Consider the following 17140-nt stretch of genomic DNA (forward strand, 5'->3'; position numbering starts at 1 on the left):
GCCGCAACCAAAGCACCGGAGCTGCTTCAGCAATGGTGACAGCCGGCCCAAACTCAACCGCAACATGAGCACCATCGACGATCCTTAGCTATCAAGTATGACAACGATACCCATACGCCGCCGAGAATCAGGTACTATTATCCAACGGCCGGTGCCTACGTTCACTTTCTCAGCATAAGCACCGCACCTCTGAATTTCTTCAGGGCGTCATTCAATTTTTCATGAGATGCTTATTCCGCCTGCACCTATAGGGCCATACTTCTGGCAGTGAACATGTTACATGTGCTAAATTACAAACTAGTGCACATATAGTTACAATGCTTTAGTTTTGTCCTAAGTATTACTGTACTTCCTAGATATCACTGCCTACTATTTTACTTATTGCATGCTATATTTATGATAATGGTGTTGTTCTGATACCACCTGTTGGTTCCATCAGACTGCTTCATGTTCTCTATGCTTAATTACACATCAGCAAACTAGCATGTGGTTCCGCTGCTTTTTGTTCGTTTTACCCTACATTTTCTGATGCTAGCTATTACATCAATGCTCTGAGCCTCTGTTCATTACGGGGTTGTTTGGTTCCCAACCAAAGTTTGGTAGCCACAGTTTAGTTGGCATGTGTTTGGTTTTTGCCACACTTTATTGCCTGTATGGCCCACTTGTCATAGAGACAATTTTTTGCCAACTTTTGCCATAGTTTGGCATCCAATTTCTTAGCCACACTTGTGTGGCTTGCCATACTTGTGTGGCTGGCCACACTTTGGCTTGGCCATGCTAGTTTCCAACCAAACAAACCCTGATTTTTTTGTGAGTTCTTGATCTTCCCAAGTTGCATGACTAATTTGTTGCTTCTATTAATTATAGAGCTGCCAACCCCATCAAGCAAAATATTTGTTCTTTTGGGGCAGACACCTCGAACACGCATAAAAATAGAGTGAAGCACATATATTATTGTGTAAGCACACACCCTTCTTTCGTTAGTTTAGATGAACCATTGATGACCAATTCGAACCAGTGCATGCGATTAAAATTAATTTTACCTAAATGGAGGGTGCAGAATAAACAACAACAACTAGATTTGTAACCACGGGATGCTGACCATATCTTCAAAGAACATTGCATCAACAGCGAGGCTTCACAACAAAATATGGTAAGCCAGTGTGTTTTAGTATATGTGAAATGTAATGCGTGTGGGCTGCTTTCTTGGCTTGTGCCCTCAACCTGTAATCCTACAGAATTACAAATAGTTCAGTTGTTTGCTTTGTTGTATTGCTTGATTCGAATGATTGTTTGTTACTTTTTAGGCTATACCTAAGTTGGACAATATGTCAGCAGTGCCTGCTGTACTATCGTAAATAAATGCAGGCCTAGTTCATTTGGGTCCTTAACTTTTCCTATGAAATTCCTCACAAGACTGTCTTCGTAGTTTATATGAGGCCACACTGTTAAGTGCTTTCTCAGATTATTTCAACTTCTTAGATGCCTTGGCAACTTAAATATAGTGGTGGTACACTTCCTTTCAACTAGGGATGTCAACTGGGCCCCGTTTAATCCCGATTAAAGCCCACTAGTGGTATGATAGTTCAAAAGAGTTTTTTTTGAGGAAAATGAACTAGGGAACTAGCAAAAACTAACTAGACGGGACTGGTGGATGCCGTTTATTTGCCACTTACATCCCTAGTTTCATCTTACCATTTTTATTTCTTTTCGGCTGATGCTGCTTCGAACCATTTAAATATAGCTTGCCATGCTCGGCAATAATTCGTATGTCATTTACCATGTAAGCTTACTGCCTGGATCATGCAATAACTATCTCTTACTTATGTCCTGTGGAAACCTTTCAGGATGTCGTTCACACTAGGACACAATGTACAACCCGAGAATCTATTTGTGGAAGCAGTGGGCCATCCATGTTACAAGATGGTAGTAGTTTGGAGGCAACACCGCCGAAGAGCAGTCTGAGCACATATATTATAGTTCTTGAGCCTCTACTAGAGGCAGAAAGAGATGGTGTGGCTGCCATGGATGAGGTAATCTCGATCTTGAAGATGGAAATTATGCAATTAGCTGCACGCATTATGCAAGCAACCCAAGAATTGGAGGAACTAAGAATGGTGCATTTGAAGATGGAGGAGGTCCTGCTGCTTCTGCTATCTGAAGCCCAGGGTAATCGCGGTTCTTCTTTAGATACCAGCTGAAATTGTCATTAGATTATTATACTTGCATGTCGTGTCATGTCTCTGAATGGATTATGTTGTAAGACCCCCTATGTTGTCCAAGTGTTGTAATGATCTGAATTTTTTAGGCGAGGTAATCCTCAGTACTTCTATGATTGACATATGGTGAACTGTTTTTTGTGTGAGCATAATGTATTGGATGAAATAACTGTTTGACTCAAAGTGTATCCAACCTACTGAATTCGAAGATCACGACATTTCTAAATCATTATCATATATAAAGGTGGAATAAATATTTGTCATGGTTTTGAAGAAATAAATAACAAAACGTAGAATGATGTATGGATATTCGTAATCGAATAAAAATTGGATTTGAATTTAGTTGCCAGGGCCCAGGGTAAACGTGAATGCTAATTCTCCCAAATTTTGAACGAAGCGGCAAAACACCCACCATCATTTGTCGGCTGCCCGAAGTAAGTGATTGCAAGATGGAAATTACTGTCTACCCCTGACACTTCACATCCTAATCGACCCAATTTCCACTGTTGTCGATAGGGGTAGACTAGTAACTTCAATCAGACGTGACACGACTGCCTCTGAGCCCATTCAGACACGACTGGTGCCAAACGTGGGCGGCAAAACACATTTGATTCAAGCTCGTCCGAAAGACATGTGTCTCTCCCTCCATTTCCCCATTCATACACGGTGGGCGGCAAAACAAACTCTCCTCGTCCGAAATCGATGTAGGCAAATATTTTAAATAGGGGTAGATGTGTAACTTCCCTCAGACGTGACACAACCGCCCTACCTATCAGCCCCGTTCATACACCGTGGGCGGCAAAACACCCTCTCTTTGCCTAAAATCGTTACCGGCAATATTGGGGAGATGCGAGATTACCGTCCTATCCCCAACCGACGTGATGTACGAAATTTTAAATGGGGGACAAGTTCGTAACATTCCCACATTTCAGACAAGCGCATCCAAAGTTTGAGACCCCCTCCCCCTCCATTTCCCCATTCATACACCATCGACGGCACAACAACCTCGCCACTGCGGCCGGCCTCCTCCGTCCGCCACCCCATCCTCCACCTTGCCGGAACCGCTACCCCTACCACATCGTCCACTGCAAGAGATGGACGTCTCTCATCCACGGTGCCGGACCAGGATCCTTTCATCGCGTCCTCTCGCTTCATAGGTGCTGTCGTCCACCTTGCCATTGCTGCTCCTACGACCGCCTCGTCCACGGAAACAGGACTTATCCCCCGACCCGCCCGTCTGCCATCTAAAGTCTTCTTCGGCGCCACCAACATCGCACCCACAGCACCCTCAACATATCAGCAAGGGCCTACACGGCGTCGCAAGAGAGTTGGTACACTTTCATATTTTCTTAAGTTATTGATCTCACCCAAAAAATAGATCGTAAATTGTTTACTGTACTTTTCTTGTCAGTTCCAAATCAGAGTGGCTAGTTGAAAGCAAACATTGGTTGCGAAGTAGCTTTGTCTGGTTTGCACCTTCAGATCTGCCATGGCACGGTCACTATACTCGTAAAGCTTATGGGTTGCCCCTTTATATTCACTACCATCATCGTAGGTGCTTCGTGTCGTGCTAGCACTGCTCCTCAACACCTCAACCCATCAAGAGAAACAACACGCCACTCGTAATTCCAAAGCTTAGTTATTGAAATATGAATCTAATATGATGCACATATTACTAAATCAAAGAACGTTTAATTGGTCGCCTAATGTTCCTATATTCGTTTCGAAAAGCATGTGCACCACCCACTGGTCCAGCTAATTCCACTTTCCTGATTTTACTCTTGATGCTTAGGGTTTTCCCCTTTTATCTACTCTACTATGATCTGCGTAGGTGCTTTCTGTCGTACTAGCAGCACTCCGCCCTTCAAGCTAAACAACACAACACTCACAATTTCAAAGATTACTTGTTCAAATATGATTGTGACATGATACTGATATTAGTTAACAGACACATTTAATTGGTTAGCTAAAGGTCCCACTTGAGTTTCCAAATGCATGTCATGACATATAGAGAGACAACATAATTGCATTTCTTTGTCACTTGTTGACTGTACTTTCTTGTCCGTACCAAATCTTAGTTGTTATTTTCAAAGCAAACATCGGTTGCTAACTACCCTTTGCACGGTCTGCAGCTTCAGATATGCCATCCCACTGCCACGGTCAACACTATACTCATCAAGCTTACGGTTTCCCCATTTTATGATGACCACGATCAGCCTACGCGGTTCGTGTCGTAATATCACTGCTCCACCCATTGAGCTAAAAAAGCTTAGTTGTACAAATTCAAATATGATATTATGCTGATATTTGTAAAACTAAGACATGTTTAATTGGTCAACTAAATGTTCCTAATTTAGTTCCAAAATGCATGTGATCCACATATGGAGAGACAGGAAGGAATAGTATTTCTCTGTGCACTCTGGTTCATCATGGGTGGGCAACAGACATTGTATAGAAAGACTTGTAATAAATTCAGTCTTCTTGCTCTTCTGCTCTTCTTTAACATGATCCTCTTCTCTTCTTTAATAAGTATGTTCCTTGTTGGGAAGAGTAGCAGAGACATTTGCGGTCGACTGGTCAGGTTGAGTTGTTCTCCCTTAGTATATTTTGAATCTGTCAGGTCAGGTCGACTTGTTCTTCTTTACTATATGTTGAAGCTGTTATCTGCGAAGCATCATCACTTCTGGAGCTCTCATAATTTGAGTAGTAGGCCACATTATATTAATGCACACACCAAATTACAACATGCATGGCATATCTCAGAAGAATTGCAGAGATAACACAAAGGGGTTTACAGGGAGGCAGCATTGGATTAGAGTCACTTCTGCATTACAAAGATAATGTCACGTGTTTTTCTGTTTTGATGCATGTCAGGTATTGAACATGATCAAAATGAATATGAGAATGGGCGCACGAGAGGAATATTGCGGAACAATCCACTGGCTAACAAACTTGACATGGTGGAGGATGGCCTATCTTATTCACCCATCAAGGTGCTTGCTCTAACTTGGCAAGGTTGTATTGGTCGCACATATTTTGCATATGACCTCTTGCATTACTTCTACTTTGTTACACCACCATCTGCTTAGTTTAAGCATCATATACGAGTATATGCCATACATATCCATTTTCTGTACCTATTACATGTGTCATCATACTATGTTTTTCCAGTCAAATGTTTTTCTTTCGTAATAGATGTCCAAAAGGAAGAGGGTGAGTGCAGATCCTCAAGGAGTACAAACTAGGTATTTGGAAAAGGTAGTGATACCTGTTAAATAAGATAGATCAACAGCCACAGAAAACACAGGCCCAACTGTACCACACTTTACCCCTACTCCACTGGCCAAACCCCTATTAGAATTGCTGAGAGCCCAATGTCAGTACTGTCTATGATATCAATTCAAAATTTGAACTGCTAAATTTCTCCATGTGCCTTACCTTCTCTCTTGTATGAAAACTAATTTCAGATGAATCTCCTTGCTCAAAGGATCATAGGATCTCACAACAATATTAGGCATTGCATTGCTCTTGTCAGTACCTCTTGCCCTTTGTCAGCATACTTACACTCATTGTTGTCTGATTATGTAGCATCACTGTAAATGTTCGCTTCTTTATCCTCCCTTTGCTCAAAATTATAAGATCTATATTTACTATTGGATAAATTTAGAATTAACACAATGTTTATGAAGTTTTGGATTGCTCATGTAAGTACCTGTTGTCATGTACTCCCTCTGTATCGAATGAATTGTTGATCAATTGGATGTATTTAGAACTTAATAGTGCTAGATACATCCATTTGAGCGACAAGTAATAACGGATGATGGTGGTATTACTGTTCTTGCATCGCAAGATAGTTGATTGTCTAGCATTACTCTGCATCTTATCTGCCTGCCCTCCACTTTCTCCAAATTATCAGATCTACATTTACTCTTACCAAAATGTTGAATAAAGCCAATGCCACTGCACACGTTGATGCCTGCATTCCTCTTGTCTGTACCTTTTGCCTTGTAATGTTGTACTTAATTAACAGCTATTTGATTAAGTATCAACAGTCTACACCTGAGCTTCAATATCCTCTGTTTCTTCCAATATTATTTGATCTATATTTACGCTTTGCAAAATGAAGAATAATGGCAACGCTTATAAATAAGTTTATTTGGGGAATTTATTGAATTATCCTTCCATCGACATGGAGAAGGGCTTTGTCCAGTCCGAGTTAACATGTAATGTATGTTCATCCTTCTCAAGACTTCAAACTTTGTTCTAGTATAGATTTGGATAGGCATCATTTCCTCCACTACTGTTTACTTTGCCGTTTAGGTAGTTTTAAATTGTAGTTGTAAAAACATGTTCCTTATGTAGAACAGATCCATTTATTTGCTTATATAATTGGGAAACCTGTTACGTGTCTCCTTGTTTCTCTTTCAAAGTTGTATCTCTTATTCCAGGCAGAACTTTAGGGAAGATAGTGAGCCAAACCATCTTGAAGAGAGCGAGATGACACCAAGGTCCTATCTTGATGAAGACAGTGAGTTGAAGCTACTCACCAGTAGCTGTAAGACAACCTCTGTGCAGTCGCTGCCTCAATCAGTTCGACTTCTTCAGTCTCAACTTAAAGCGGAAAGGCTTGCTTCAGCTCAGCTCCGACTTGATGTCAATGATGCAACGAAGATCTCAGAGGACTGCCTTGCACACTATGGTGCTATAAAGCTAGGTATGGAGCATCTATCATTGACACACTTGTTCGGCTGCTTGTGGAGCCAGGCCTAATGCCTTCTGAAGTGCTCTCAGTTTTGTATATTCTTTTGTCGACGCGTTTATATGCACTGCTGGCGACCTTTGATGCCTAGTGTATGTAAAACACGGTCACGTTGCGCTGTATTATCACCGGTGGCGAACATTAATTCCTAGTGGATGTAATATGTCATAATTTCTTTATCATATAGTCTAGGTTTATTCTTGGTCAATATGGTGTAATTTAGGCCAGAAGGTTCAATGGATCACAGTGTTGTCGGTCTTCAGTCCGGCCCGTTACTCATATGGGCCAAAACGTGGGCCTATAATCATCTTGGGCCATTAGCAGGTCTAAACGTATAGTAGTTTTCCGCCTTTACCAGGCCGAGAAAATTTCTGGCCAGCTGGGCCAGAGCATACCATGGGCTTTTAACAGGCTAAAACCTAGAATGGGCTAGCGTTGAGCCGAAAAATTCATGGGCCAATACATGCCGAAACTGCCTAAGGCCCATGTTTGGCCCGACGAGCCTTTAACAGGCCAAAATATATCTCGGGCCTATTTGGCCCAATAAAATTGTGGGCTTTAAGCAGGCCGATATCCACGTGGGCCATAGGACAAAAAGTGTCATGGGCCATTATCAGATGGTTGTAAGCAAGCCGGATTCAACGCGGGCTGTAATTAGGCCCAACTGTTACACGGGCTATTAACAGGCCGATGGGCCAGTTGGGCTGAAGTTTATCCACGAAGACTACGGGCCGTTAAGAGGCCTAAAGTTACTTCAGACAAGAAATAGCCCAGTTTCTACATGGGCCGTTAAATGGCCTAAAGTTAAACTAGCCCAACAACGTCCCAACTGCACCATGGGCCGCTAACAGGCTGAAACTATTATGGGGCCGAACTGGTAAACATGCATTTAACACGCTGAAATACAAACCTGGCTTAGAATGGGCCCAAAAGAATAGTGGCCAGTTAACGGGCCTAATCCGATATGGGCCGTAATTTGGCCCAAAACACGGCAGGTTGTGAACGGGCCTGATCTGATATGTGCCTCAATTTGACCCAAAACATGGTAGGTTGTTCATGGGCTAGCCCACTAGTGTCTGTAAAAATATGGTGGGCCTTTAGCTGGGCTGGCCTTTTTAGGGATTGTTGGGCTGTGCCACGTGTCGACATATCATAGGCGTCTTCCATCCATTGTAGGGATGACATCTGTCCCAACGATGAGCTGAGACGTGCATTATCCGGCGAATGAGAATTTAACACGTGGAAAATCCCCATTGGTCGGGGTTTTTAACGGGTTATCGGATCCAAACCAGAACCAGATAGCTTAACCGCGACCCGTTATGGTGGATGCCACGTGTCGGTCACCCTTGACGAAAACACTTCTATGACGCACAATTTATCGTCATGGAAGTGGACACTTCCATGATGACAATTTTGGTAATGTCATGGAACACTTCTACGACAGCACATGTATGACTATCTTGATTCTGTCATAAAATCGTCATGGATGTACATTCATGACAGAAAATGTGACCTACTGTGACAAACATGTATCATCACAGAAGAGTATTTTTCTTGTAGTCATGGTATTTGTTTATGTATCCACATATGGATTTAAGTTTCCGGTCAATACAGTTATAGCATGGATAATAAACATTTATCATGAATAAGGAAATATAATAATAACAACTTTATTATTGCCTCTAGGGCATATTTCCATCAGTCTCCCACTTGCACTAGAGTCAATAATCTAGATTACATATTAATGAATCTAACACCCATATAGTGTTGGTGTTGATCACGTTTTGCCCACGGAAGAGGTTTAGTCAACGGGTCTGCCACATTCAGATCCGTATGTATTTTGCAAATTTCTATGTCCCCATCCTTGACCTTTTCACGAATGGAGTTGAAGCGTCTCTTGATGTGTTTGGTTCTCTTGTGAAATCTGGATTCCTTTGCTAAGGCAATTGCTCCAATGTTGTCACAAAAGATTGTCATTGGACCCGATGCACTGGGTATTAAGCCCAGATCGGATATGAACTCCTTCATCCAGACTCCTTCATGCGTTGCTTCCAAAGCATCTATGTACTCTGCTTCACGCGTAGATCCTGCCACGACGCTCTACTTGGGACTACACCAACTGATAGCTCCACCATTCAATATAAGTATGTTTCCGGTTTGAGACTTAGAGTCATCCGGATCTGTGTCGAAGCTAGCATCAATATAACCTTTTACGACAAGCTCTTCGTCGCCTCCATAAACGAGAAACATATCCTTGGTCCTTTTCAGGTACTTCAGGATGTTGTTGACTATAAGTGCATCTAGTGCCACCCCTAGTTGGTTTTCGAGTATTGACGACAAACTTGGTTGAGGGACTAATGTGTTTGTGAGAATTGCAGGATAACACAGGTAGTAGTCCCATATTGATTCGGTTTACCTACCATAGATGACCCCTTAAAATGTGTGAAGACATTGAACACAATAGTGGTCCATGAAGATATTAACATTGAAGACTATGACAAGAGAAGACATCGCGTGAAGACTATGGAGTGCGAAGACATAGTTGTTTTCGTAGTTTCCTTTTCTTCTTTGTTGATTCATAGGAACCATCGTACTGTTAAGTGGGGTCCAAGTGAACAACGTCAGAGTGACTGATGTGAAGCTCAACCAAATCCTATGTCTTCGAGCGAAGACAATGAGAGCAAATCTTATCCAGAGCTGGATGAGTCATCTTGGCTTGTAGCCCAAGCTAAGCTGTCGCGTGCGTTTGAAATCTGACCGTTGGACACGTGTTAGTTCCTTAGTGACCTAGGGTCGTTTCAGACAAATCAGGTCGGGTTGCCTCCTGGCTATAAATAGCCCACCCCCTACACCATAAATTGGTGGCTGCTCAGAGTTAGTGCGCGACTTTTTTTGTTTGAGAGCAACCCACCTCCGAAGCCTTTGAGAGAGAATCATTGCGAGGACAAACCCCAAAAAACCCAGAGACAAAGAGTGTTAGGCATCACTGAAGTCTTTCTGTCCGCGTGATCTGAAGACTTATTACCCTTGAGGACTGTGAATCCTCCAGCCGGTTAGGCGTCGTGTTCTAAGCATCCAAGAGTCATTGTGGATTGCCAATGAACGAAGTCTGTGAAGGTTTGGAAGTCTCCCTTGAAGACTTACCAGAGTGATTGGGCAAGGACTAAGTGTTCTTAGCTCAAGAGGAATAAGGTGAAGAGACAGTCTTCTGAGTTGAATCTCAGCCTCCCTAACTAGACGTACAGTTCTCACAGCAACTGGAGCTGGTCCAACAAATCCCTTGTCCTCTCCGAGCAACTGGTTCTATCCTGCCTCTCTCACCTTACTTATAGTTTGTCTTCATGAAGTCTTTGCCTACTTGCCTGATTTGATTGACTTCACTGTGTGAAGACTGTTGTCTGTTGGCTTCATACTATCTTCAATCCTGATCCATACTACCTAGCTGCTAATAGTCTTCGTGCTATCACTACATTGCTTACTTGACTATGGCTTGTCTAGTGTAGTCTACCTTCCGTTGCATATCAATAGGTTCATTTCTATTGTTTGTCTTCAAAACACCCCTGTTTTGAAGACGTTCATAAAAATCGCCTATTCACCCCCCTCTAGTCGAATACTAGCACTTTCAATTGGTATCAGAGCAAGGTGCTCCCTTGTTCTGTGTGCTTCGGTTTAACCACCTGGTGTTTAGCTATGTCGACTGCATGGATAATCAAAGTCTCCATTGCGTTCCCTGTCTTCGATGGCACTGATTACCCCTACTAGAAGAATAAGATGTGTATGCATCTTGAAGCCATTGACGTCGACCTCTGGTATGTCGTCAAGAACGGCATTCCTAAGACTGGTGAAGGTGTCACTCTTTTTGATGTCAAGAAGTTCATACAAGTGGACTCAACTGCCAAGAACATCATCTGTGGTCATCTGACCAAGGGGCAGTATGGTCATATGAGTGCTCTGGAAACTGCGAAGCTAGTCTGGGACTAGGTCTCCAAGGTCAACGAAGGCGTCTCAACACAGAGAGAAGGATCAGTGTTCTTCGCAATCTTTTCAACCACTTCAAGAGAAATGATAATGAGAATGTCCAGCTCACATTTGATCGCCTCACTGATATCACCAATGAGCTTCATGCACTCGGCACCACTGAGATCACCAAGCACAAAATCGTCAAGACACTTCTGAGATCTCTTGACAGCTCATTTGACACCCTGGTCCTGATGATTCAAGAGCGCCCTGATTTCAAGACTCTCGATCCGTCTGGCATACTTGAGAAGCTCAACACACATGAGTTCCATCTATCTGAGAAAAGATATATCTATGGTCCCAACTATGGCCATACTCGTGCTTTGAAGGCAAAGGCTGTCTACTCGTCTGAAGAAGAATCTAACTGCAGTTCTGGGGATCCTAAAGACATTGGAAAAAAGCTTGCTATGCTTGTGAAGAAGTTCCAGAATTTCACCATGAAGAAAGACTTCAGAAAGTCTTCAAGATCCAGCTCAAGAAATGATGAAGCTACCTCTCGTGATCATAAGAAGAGAACCTGTCACAAGTGCAAGAAACCTGGTCACTACATCTCAGAGTGTCCACGGTGGGACAATGAGACAAAGAAGAAGAAGAAGAAGAAGAAGAAGAGCAAGGAGCATGATTCCGATGACAAGAAGAACAAGAGCAAGGAATATTATTCTGATGACAAGAAGAAGAAGAAATCCTCAAAGTCTTCTTCCAAGTCTTCATCACACAAGAAGAGCTCATCAAGCAAGGCTCGTGCTTTTGTTGGCAAGGAGATGGATTCAAAGGAGGAGTCTGCATATGAGGAGGCAGAGGTGGAGTCTGAAGAGGAATCCGATTCTGGAGTAGCAAGCATGGCTCTAGCTTCTGCATATGTCGCCAAGTCCATCTTCAACACTGAAGATAATGGCCTCGTCACCAACGTTGATGCCAAGGATGAGAATGACTCTTCTCCCACCTACTGATTCATGGCACGTGGTGCCAAGGTAAACTCACGCGATGCTTACTTCCAAACATCAAGTGAAGATGACTCTGAATGTGAATCTAAACCTAGCTACAAAACACTTGCTAAAATTGCAACTGAACAACAGAATGCCATGGAACATATTCAAAAGTTGATAGACAAACGCGATGACCCGTTGGACGCGGAAATGACTCGGACTCAGTCCTCAATTGAAGATATTGAAAATCTTCATGTTAAGTATGAGGAACTTGAAAGTCGTCATGAATCGCTCTCAACTTCTCATGAAAATCTCTCCTATGATTATCTTCAAAGGAAGCAAGAGCTTGAGAAATTAAGATCGGCTCATGAAGATCTTCAGAAGGAGAACGAGTCACTTCGTGCTCAACAGATCAGTTCCACTTAGGAAGGATTTGAACCACCATGTCTAAAATGTATTGAGCCTTATAACGTTGTCTCTATTGTTGAATGTTCAACTGCTGCTACTGTTTCAATATCTTCAACTGTTAATGTGGTAACTAACCCCCTCAATTGAGGATACCACTATTATTCCTGATGAGAATGCCAGGTTGAAGTCATTAGCTGAGACAGGAATGTACAAAAGTCTCAAAAGGCATCAGACACTATGTGATGTCCTTAAAACGAAGATTCTGAACTGAAACCATAGGAAAGAGGGTGTTGGGTTCGAGAGGAAAATGAATGTTGATGGTTCTTACTGGATGCCTAAGAAGTACCCAAAACCACATGGGTTGCTGCTAAGGGACCTTCAGTGGATCCATCTACCTTATCTGGCTTCACTAGTGCTAACCCAATTATCATTGATGAATCCTTTGATGCAAACTATAAATTGTTTAGGAATCAGAATGGTGAAGTGTTTGCCAGGTATATTGGTACTAACTGCAGGAATGGATCACCTCTTAAGAAGATCTGGGTACCCAAAAGTTGTCTCAAAAGTCTTCTCCTGAATGTCATCATGACACGACCTGGGAAGAAGACAAATCCCAAACCAAAGGCTTCATATGGTCCAAAGGCTTCATACAGACAGAGGACTCACCTGAGTCTCCCTAATGCCGATGTTTTGCAGGGAAATCATACTCAGACCTTTGAATATGAGCGTGTTTCATCAAACCGCTATGTTCATAAGTCTAAGAACTTTTGTGCTTATTCTTATGAGTATTATTCTCCTCCTGCAAGGCTATTTGCTAGGGCTTCAAAGCCGAAGTTCTCAGATGCTGCACTTAGAGTCATTGCTTCTAAGCCACCGCTGAAGATGTGGGTGATTAAGAAAACTTAACTCTCTTTTGCAGGGAAAGGTCTCCACCCGGAAATCAAAGGCGTCTAATGCTTATGCTGGGGACCTTAAACATCTTGTGGGACGCAAGATAAAATGTCAAAATGGTCTTACTATGTATTTCGTCCTGGGATTCCTTGACACTCATCCTATCTATCCTAACCAAGATCTGAACTTCTATGTTCTGCTTGTTCGTCAAATGTTTCTGCTTCACAACTCTCTTGGTGAAGCATATCCCCCAAACTGTATTGTACGCTATGACACCTCAAGCTTCAGAATGAATTATGGATAGTGGCTGCACCAACCACATGATTGGTGATCGAAGTCTTCTGATGGATTCAACCCTTCGCCCGTCTGATAAAAGTCATATCATATTTGCTGACACTGGCAAAAGTAAGGTATTGGGTCTTGGTAGAGTTGCAATCTCAAAGGATCAGCACATGGATAAAGTGATGCTTGTTGAATTCCTTGGTTTCAACTTAATGTCTGTATCAATGCTATGTGATTTGAACATGATTGTGATATTTGGAAAATATCGTTGCCTTGTCCTTATGGAATCTGAAAAATCTCTAGTCTTTGAAGGGTATCGAAAAGATGATATGTATATGGTAGATTTATCAGCAGGACCACAGCTTGTCGTATGTCTTCTAGCAAAAGCTTCAGAATGCTGGCTCTTCCATCGGAGGCTAGGACATGCGGGCATGAGGAACTTGTACAATCTCGCGAAGAAGAAGCATGTCGTGGGCATCGAAGGCATCAAGTTCAAGAAAGACCATCTGTGTGGTGCCTGTGAAGCTGGGAAGATGACTATGGCCAAGCATCCCTCGAAGAAAATCATGATGACATCTCAACCTTTCGAGCTGCTTCACATGGACTTATTCGGCCCTACTCATTACTCTACTCTTACTACCACTGCTTGTCTCTATGGTTTCGTTATCGTTGATGATTACTCAAGATATACATGGGTGCATATAATTCTCTATAAGACTTAAGTGCAGGATGTCTTCAGACGATTCACCAATCGCGCCATGACGAACTATGGCGTCAAGATCAAGCACATCAGGAGAGACAATGGCACAAAATTAAAGAACACTGGCCTCGACACTTATCTTGATACACTAGGCATCACTCATGAGTTCTCTGCTCCCTACACACCTCAGAAGAATGGCATCATGGAGCGCAAGAACAGAACCCTCATCGAGATGGCTCGGACGATGCTTGATGAGTACAAGACTCCAAGAATGTTTTGGCCTAAAGCCATTGATACTGCATGCCATGTCATCAACCATGTTTATATTCACAAGCTCCTAAAGAAGACATCATATGAGCTGCTAACATGTAAGAAGCCAAACATAAGCTACTTTAGAGTATTTGGTGCTAGGTGCTGGATCAAGGATCCACATCACACTTCAAAATTTGCACCGAAAGCACATGAAGGTTTTATGCTTGGATACGGAAAGGATTCGCACTCCTACATAGTCTTCAACCTCTTTCACTATAAAGTGGTTGAAACTGTGGATGTGCGGTTTGATGAGACTAATGGCTCGCAAAGAGAGCACCTGCCAAATGTGCTAGATGAAGTCCGTCCTAGTGAATCTATCAAGCTCATGGGTACTAGAGAAATCATACCGTCTGAAGCTCAGGCTGAAGATGAACTCATCATCACGCCAAGTCAACCTGAAGACAATGCTCAGCTTGAAGTCAATACTGAAGTTGAAAACAATGATCTGCAAGGGCAAAATCTTCGTCCAGTGCATCCCCGTGTTGCAAATGAAGTACATATTGAGAAGATAATTGATAGCATCAATGCACCTGGTCCGCTCACTCATTCAAGAGCAACGCAACTAGCAAATTTCTGTGGGCACTTTGCATTTGTCTCTATATCTGAACCCAAGAAAGGTGGTGAAGCCTTTATGGAACCTGAATGGATTCAAGATATGCAAGAAGAGCTTCATCAGTTCGAGCTGAATAATGTCTGGGAACTGGTCAAGCGTCCTGATCCTCGCAAGCACAATATCATTGGCACCAAATGGATCTATCGCAACAAACAAGATGAGCATGGTCAAGTCGTCAGAAACATGGCTCGTCTGGTTGCTCAAGGTTACACTCAAATAGAAGGGATTGACTTCGTTGAAACATTTTCTCCCATGGCAAGACTTGAAGCCATTCGCATACTGCTAGCATATGCCAACCATCACAACATCCTTCTGTACCAAATGGATGTGAAGAGTGCCTTTCTCAATGCAAGATTGAAGAAGAAGTGTATGTTGCACAACCACCTGGCTTTGAAGATCCAAAACATCCTGATATGGTATACAAGCTCAACAAGGCACTGTATGGCCTCAAACAAGCTCCTCGCGCTTGGTATGACACGCTCAAAGACTTCCTGAAGAGAAAAGGCTTCAAACCTGGTTCTCTAGATCCAACACTCTTCATGAAGTCATACGATGGTGAACTGTTTGTGTGCCAAATCTATGTGGATGACATTATCTTCGGCTGCACCGACAAGAGATACAGTGATGAGTTTGGGCACATGATGCAAGAGCAATATCAGATGTCCATGATGGGTGAGCTGAAGTTCTTCGTTGGTCTTCAAATCCGTCAGCAGAGGAATGGCATCTTCATATCACAAGAGAAATACCTCAAAGATTGCCTGAAGAAGTTTGGAATGCAAGACTGCAAAGGATACACGACGCCAATGCCAACCAAAAGTCTTTTGGGTCCTGACGACAATGGTAAAGAGTTCGATCAAAAGGTATACCGCTCCATGATTGGTTCCTTACTTTACTTATGTGCATCTAGGCCAGATATAATGCTTAGCGTTTGCATGTGTGCCTGATTCCAAGCGGCACCAAAGGAGTAGCATCACCTAGCGGTGAAGCGAATTCTTCGATATTTGGCTTACACCCCAACGATAGGATTGTGGTATCCAAAGGGCTCAACGTTTGATCTGATTGGGTATTCTGATGCTGATTATGCTGGTGACAAGGTTGATCGCAAATCCACCTCAGGAATATGTCACTTTCTCGGTCGATCACTTGTCTGTTGGTCTTCAAAGAAGTAGAACTGTGTGTCACTCTCCACTGCTGAATGTGAATACATTGCTGCTGGATCGTGTTGTGCTTAGCTTCTATGGATGAAGCAAACTCTCAAGGACTATGGCATCAACACGAAGAATGTACCACTCTTCTGTGACAATGAAGGCGCCATCAAGCTTTCCAATAATCCAGTTCAGCACTCGAAGACAAAGCACATTCAGATCCGTCATCACTTTCTCAGAGATCATGTCAACAAGGAAGACATTGATATCATTCATGTCAACACTGAAGAGCAATTGGCAGATATCTTCACTAAGCCCTTGGATGAGAAAAGGTTTTGCAAGTTGCGGTGTGAGCTAAATATCTTAGAATCCTCGAATGTCCTGTGAATGGACACACATCCTAATGCTTATGCATGTTGACGACTTAGATGTGCAATACACGAAGTAACGTATATCTTCAATCAATGAAGACTTACCCTGTGAGTGTGAGTACATTAATATGGAATTTGACTTCGGAGCACCATGATAATTGTGCGCCGTGTCTGGGTCTAATACTTCCTATACGGTGGGTAACGCCACCATCAAATTCTTATTGAAGTGTTTCTCTTGGCGTTAAAATTGCAAAGTTGAGTTGGTTAACGCCACCACTTTGGATTGTCTTCAACATTGATTTGTCTTCATGATTTATCTTCGCAATGTTGAGTTGGTTACTATATATATATATATATATATATATATATATATATATATATATATATATATATATATATATATATATATATATATATATCTGTGTGTGTGTGTGTGTGTGTGTGTTCTGTCCTCTACAACATTCACTTATAGCTAAGTCTTCACTCTTGAATCTTTT

The sequence above is a fragment of the Triticum dicoccoides genome, chromosome 5B, assembly GCF_002162155.2.
Source record: "Triticum dicoccoides isolate Atlit2015 ecotype Zavitan chromosome 5B, WEW_v2.0, whole genome shotgun sequence".
Taxonomy (NCBI): Eukaryota; Viridiplantae; Streptophyta; class Magnoliopsida; order Poales; family Poaceae; genus Triticum; species Triticum dicoccoides.